We start from the raw sequence: 6,397 nt of genomic DNA, 5'->3' as shown, positions 1-6,397 counted from the left end.
TCGCTCAAATGAACTGATCCCTATGTCTGAGGGAAGCAGCCTGACAGATGCAGGGCAGGCACCAGTGTCGGGAGTGGTCAGATGGTTGCTGAGGGCTTCCTGAGACTCCTCCCTCCTATGCCTAGGGGAAGGTCAGGGAGGAGCCCAGCAAATACTGAGGGCACCGTGACACCCCCGGCCAGCAGGAGATCGTCCCAGCGAAGCTCCCCATCGCTGGAGTTGAGACGGCTGGAACTGGAGAAGGAATTAAGGCTGAAAGAGCTGGAGTTAAGGGAGCAGGAACTGATGGGGGAGCGAGCAGAACAGGAAAAACAGAGACAGCATGAACTGGAGGAGAAAGAGAAACAGAGACAGCATGAAGAGAGACAGAGACAGAGGCAGAATGAACTGGAGTTGGCCAAGCTGAGGAGCAGCGGGCCCCCAGCTGCGGTGAGTGAGGGGGCGCCCAGGACTGCGCGGAGCATTGATAAGTGTATTCTGGCCCAGCGTAAGGATGGGGAGGAAATGGATGACTTCCTGGATGCCTTTGAGATGGCCTGCGAGCTGCACCAGGTTGATCCTGTAGACAGGCTCCAGGTTCTCACCCCCTTACTGGACCCCAAAGCCGTGGGATTGTACCGCCAACTGGAAGGGGCGGAGAAAAGGGACTACGAACTATTAAAAAAGGCCCTGCTACATGAGTTTGGGCTGACTCCTGAGATGTACTGGGAAAGGTTCCGGAGCCAGTGTAAAATCTGGCTGACCTCAGTGCGGTACAGACCATGGTGGCAGGTTGCCGGAAAAGGTTCCTGTGGGAGAAGGGGTTCCTGTAATGAGAATGGGCTTCCCCAGGGGAAATGGAGTCATGGGGAATCAGGAGGCAGCTGGTGGCACCCCATAAGTATCGCCACCAGCTGCTGTGCCGGGCCCATGACATCCCACTCTTAGGGCACCAGGGAATCTGGCATACCCAGCAGAGGCTGCTGCAGAACTTTTACTGGCCTGGGGTCTTTACTCCTGTCTGATCCCACCTTACGACTGCCGATCCTGTCACCCCTGTCAGAGGGTGAGGAAGGCCTGGGACAAGGGGAAAATGGCTTTAGAACCCTTGCCCATTGTCACGGAGTCCCTGGGAGAGGCTCTGCAACTGCTCCCTACAAAGCCAGTCAGGACTCTGGTGAAGTCTCCTCTCTGTGAGCAGACTGTCTCCAGGGCAAGCAGCTCACACGGCTTTCACCTTCCTGGGTCTGGCCTTTGGAGAATGCTCCAAAGCATCCTCTGCCCCTCCATGCGCTTCCCACAGTGAGTCCGCCCAAGGAGGGCCCTGGGGAAGCCACAGGGTCCTGCACCCCCACTTTGCAGTCAGACGTGACTCTCAGCCAGCCAGTAACACAGAGGTTTATTCGATGACAGGAACAGGGTCTAAAACAGAGCTTGTAGGTACAGCGAACCGGACCCCTCAGCTGGGTCCATCTTGGGGGGCAGCGAGCCAGACACCCACATCTGCACTCACCCCTCGTCCCCAGCTAGCTCCAACCTTACTCCCCTCCAGCTCCTCCTTTCTGGCCTTTGTTTCTTTCCCAGGGCCAGGAGGTCACCTGATCTCTTTGTTCCCCCACACCTTTAGCATCCTCTTGCAGTGGGGAAGGACCTGGCCATTAGTTGCCAGAACACAGAGTGTCAGCCATTTATGTACAATGACCTTCATCCTATCACCTAGAGACTTAAGAAATGCATAGGGGAAACTGAGGCACCCCTACACTATTCAGAGGAAACATTAAGTACAGTCCCACTTGGTCACACCCATCATAGAGGAGCCTTTCCAGAGGGTGCCCAAGGTCAAGATAGGGGCTCTTAACCAAGAGAGACCGAATCATAGCCCTCCAAACTGGAACACTGGGAGAAGACCCCATCCCAGTTTGAAGATGTGGCAAACTGGGAATGTTCTTAATGTTTTCTCTGAATATGGTGTTAGTGCCTCAGTTTCCCCTATGCCGTTCTTAATATCTAGGTGGTGGGATAAGGGGGTGTGATTGCTACAGAGCAAATGGCCAGTGCATCTAAATGCCTGATGCTCTGTCTCCTAGCAGCTGATGGCCTGGGCCCCTCCTCTGCAAAGGTGTCAACTGAAGGTGTTGGAGACAAAGCGGTCAGGTGACCTCCTGGCCCAGGAAAGGGGCTGAGGAGAGAGGAGGGGCTGGAGGGGGTTGTTAGTCTGGAGCTGGCTGGGGTTGAGGAGTGGAGTGCAGATGGGGGGGGTCTGGCTCACTGCCCCCCAGAATGGACCCGGCGGAGGAGTCCTGTTCGCGGTACCTACAATCTCTGTTTTAGACCCTGTTCCTGTCATCGAATAAACCTCTGTTTCACTGGCTGGCTGAGTCACGTCTGACTGCAAAGTGGGTGTGCAGGACCCTGTAGCTTCCCCAGGACCCCGCCTGGGCGGACTCGCTGTGGGAAGCGCACGGAGGGGCAGAAGATGCTGAATGTTCCAAGGAGAGACCCAGGAGGTGAAGACGTGTGAGCTTCTTGCCCTGAACAAGTCTGCTCCAAGGGAGAGGAGGCTCCCCAAAGTCCTGACTGGCTTTCTGGGGAGCAGTTCCAGAGCATCGCCCAGGGACTCCATGACAGAACCCCAGAAATACTGGGGTGGAAAAAGGACATGGGCCACATAAGTCTTCCCACCTGCAGACTATGAGTGCTATCGAGCACACTCAACCTAAAGGGGGGTGTGAAACTGGAAGGGCCTGAGGTAACTCCCACCAAGGAAGGGGAGGGATGCTGGGGCATCCATGGGGGATTTGAACTTCCCCAGATCACTGGCTGAAGTGACCCTGTTCAGTTCACTCTTGAAGGGGGGAGAGATGTGACAAACTGGGAATGTTCTTAATGTGTTATTTGAATACTGAGTGGGGAGTATTGACCTGAAAGGTTGCAGGGGAGTTTTGCTGGGACTGGCTGCATTGGGGATGGGAGACTTTCCTTGAGGTCAGATACCTGAGCATATAACATGAGAACTCAGGAGGAGGGGTTGGAACCAGGTGACACCTCTGCCCAGGAAATGAACAAAGGCTGGGGGAGAAGCCGGGGGGGAGGCTGGGTGAGACGGCTGGAGGGAGTTTCAGTTTGGAGCTGGCTGAGAAAATGGAGAGGAGCCCAAGATGAGGCTCCGGCCTCCCAACAGAGATCTGGCCTCCCTGTTCCCCCCACCCCCTCAAGAGGGACCTGAATGAGGAGTCCTGTTGTCTGTACCTGCAAGAGTTGGACTGTGTTCCTGTCGTCTAAATAAACCTTCTGTTTTACTGGCTGGCTGAGAGTCCTGGTGAATCGCAGAAAGCCGGGGGTGCAGGGCCTTGTCTCCCCGACACTCTGTGACAGTCCCCACCATGCCCTGGGCAGCAGGAGGCAGCCTCACGCCTGGGCACGGCACAGGACTGTGGACATGTAGCTGGGAGTGCACTTTCCACTCGCCCGGCCCTCAGATGGCCCCAGACACGGGATCTGCGGGCAGCGGCTGGGTCGGGCGTCTGGGGCACCACTTCCTCGTCCCTGCCCAGCCTTCCTGTGGCAGTGGGGGAGCTGAGAGCCTTGAACCAAACTGTAACCCTGTGTAGAATGGAACCACTTCAAGCCAGGGGGTGCAGCAGCCCCCAGCCCTCCTAGTTCCAGCCCCTGTGGTGCCGGTGGGGATGGCAAAGGGCTGCACAGGTTCCCTGGGGGGCTCATGCCAACTAGCAAGAGCTGGACACGTGTCTTGGTGTTATGGGCCCCCCTGTACCCAGCACAGCCTGCAAACTCCAGCCTGGCTCAGCGATGGGCCCGCTAGGAGCCAGCTGCTAGCACTGGGCATCCAGCTCCCAGAGCAGGGCACGGTTTGGGGTCCCAGGTGCTGTGTGTGGCTGGCTCAGTGCCCGGGGATTTCCAGGTGAGACCTGGGGAGGGGAGGAGGTTTGTGCCCCTGGTCAGGGGCTGGCTGGCACCCCAGGGAGTCCATCCAGCTGTGATGCCTCGGAGCCCCTTGGGAGAGAGGTGCAAGGGCCCTGTGGGGCTGGCAGGGGGGCAATCCCAGGGGGCAAGGGGCTGTGGTATGGAGGGGAGGGACAGCCACTCTTGTGGGGGAGGCCTCTGGAGGTGGGAGGGTTTTGGCTGCAGGGTGTGGAGGAAAGGTCTTGCCCTGTTGCCATTCCTCGGTCAGTGACTCAGCGGGAACGGGAAAGGGGCTGTGGCAGGCGCATAATAAGCGTCTCTATTACACACCTGTGTCCAGTGTGCGGCATTGCGGTGGGCTGGTGTGATGGAGTAGGGGCTGTCTGTGTGGGGGATGGGAGAGCTGGGGATGACGTTAGGTGAGGGACAGGACCTAAGCCTGTAACCTGAGCCAGGTAGGGGCGGGTGGGGCGAGGTGATACCTTTGCCAGGAAACTGGACAAAGGGAGAGGGGAGAGAGAAGGAGGGGGAGAGCCTGCTGGAGGGGTTTTTGGTTTCAGTTTGGGGCTGGCTGGGAAGAGGCAGGGAACCCCAAGTCTGGGGTCTAAGATCCTTGCCCCAGAGGGACCTGGCTGAGGGGTCCTGGTTGTACCTACAAGCCCTGCTTGGGACTGTGTTCCTGTCGTCTAATAAACCTTCTGTGTTACTGGCTGGCTGAGAGTCCCGGTGAATCGCAGGAAGTGGGGGTGCAGGGCCCTGACTTCCCCACACTCCATGACAGATGCCTTGGAGCCCTTGGGAGAGAGAAGGGCCCTGTGGAACTGGAGGGGGGGCCCTCCCAGGAGACGGGGGGGCTGTGGTGCGAAGGAGCAGGACAGCAACTCGTGGGAGGATGGGGGGGCTCTGGACGCGGAAGTGGTGTGGAGGAAACATCTTGCCCTGTTCCCAGCTGTCACCATTCCTCGATGAGTGACTCAGGAACTGGGAACAGGGATGTGGCAGGTGGGTGATAAGTGTCTGTGTGACACACCTGTGTCCAGGGTCACGGCAGGGTGGGCCGGGCACTAGGGGGCGGGGTGGGCAGCGCTGGTTCAGATCCCGCCCAGGGCCCTGCTGAGCCTAGCGATGGCTGAGCAGGGCAGGCAGCCCCCCAGAAATGGAAGGTGGCTTGTTTACACATGGTAGCACCTCCGCCCAGCGTGTGGGACTCAGTTTTGAGTGGGGAAGAGAGAAGACCTGAGGCAGAGACCCAGGCTCCTGGTCCAGCTGTGCTGCCTGTGCTGACCCAGGCAAGTCACCAGCAGCCCACAGGTAAGAAGCCTGCCTGATCCCTCCCCAGTCTTTTGTCCCCAGCTGGTCACACCCCTCTGGCTCCTAAGTGGGGAGGGGGTGGGGGGGCACATCCAGGATAGTTTTTTTGCTAGGTGCTAAGAGTCCGGGCAATTAGAGTGGCCATTGCCCTCTGGGACTTTTCATGGGGCCCCAGGCAGCTTGAGCTGAGTCACGCCTGTGTCTCTGCAAAGAGCAAATAACTATTTCCCCCATAACTAGTTACCCATGCACCACATGGGGGAAACTGAGAAACACGCTATTCCTCCAATATATTATTCATAATTCCCACGCTGTCACAGGCTTCTCCGCTCATCTCGCCTGACTGCTTCTGGGAGGAATTAGCTTCAAAACATGCCAGGGGATAGCAGCAATTCCTGCGTCCTCCTCCCCATCGAAGGGCCAGAATGAGTTCACGGACCCCTAGAGCGTGGTGACGGCCATGGGCCCCAGCCCCTCCTGGGTGCACTCCATATCAGCAGAGAGGGGTCAGGCCCTCCCTGGGGCACAGGGGTTGGGGATGTAGCTGCAGCTTTCCTGAGTCAGGATCCAGGGAGCCCAATAACTCGCCTCTGGGGATGGGGTGGGGTGGGGGAGCTCAGGGGTCCAGGGACCTAAGGCTCTGGCTGGGGTGGGGCTGCCTGGCCCCATGCCCTGGGCCTAGCCCCACAGTCACTTCCTTACGTAACTATTCACTTTTGTTTCCTTGTTTTCTGGCGTTTCAATGTTTGCCCAGTGCCATGCCCAGCCCGTCCCATGAGTCTCAGCGTGTCCCAGCCTGGGCACCTGGCTCCACACCTCTGCACACAGCTGGAGGGAGGAGGGCAGCGGCAGGGGGTTTCTCCCCATCACATGCGGTGAGCCAGTAAGAAATGGCACTGAAGGGCAACTCTGGCACAGCCCCACCCAGCCTATCATGGGCCCAGGGCAGCCACTGCTCCCACCCTTTTGAAGCAGAGGTCCGAGAGGGGCAGGAGAAAACCAGCCTAGAGCCTGACTCAGCACAGATCCCTTTATTGTGAAACACTATAAATACAGACCTTCCCAAGGACGTTGTGACCCCCCGTCACGGCGGGGCGGCCATCACAGAGCCGCGTGGTTACAGAACACATGATAAAAGTGGAGCCCCAGTCCAGCTGTGCAGGCAAGCGCGACCCCTGGAACC

The sequence above is a fragment of the Gopherus evgoodei genome, chromosome 24 (assembly GCF_007399415.2).
Source record: "Gopherus evgoodei ecotype Sinaloan lineage chromosome 24, rGopEvg1_v1.p, whole genome shotgun sequence".
Classification (NCBI taxonomy): Eukaryota; Metazoa; Chordata; order Testudines; family Testudinidae; genus Gopherus; species Gopherus evgoodei.
This window is presented reverse-complemented; position numbering follows the sequence as displayed.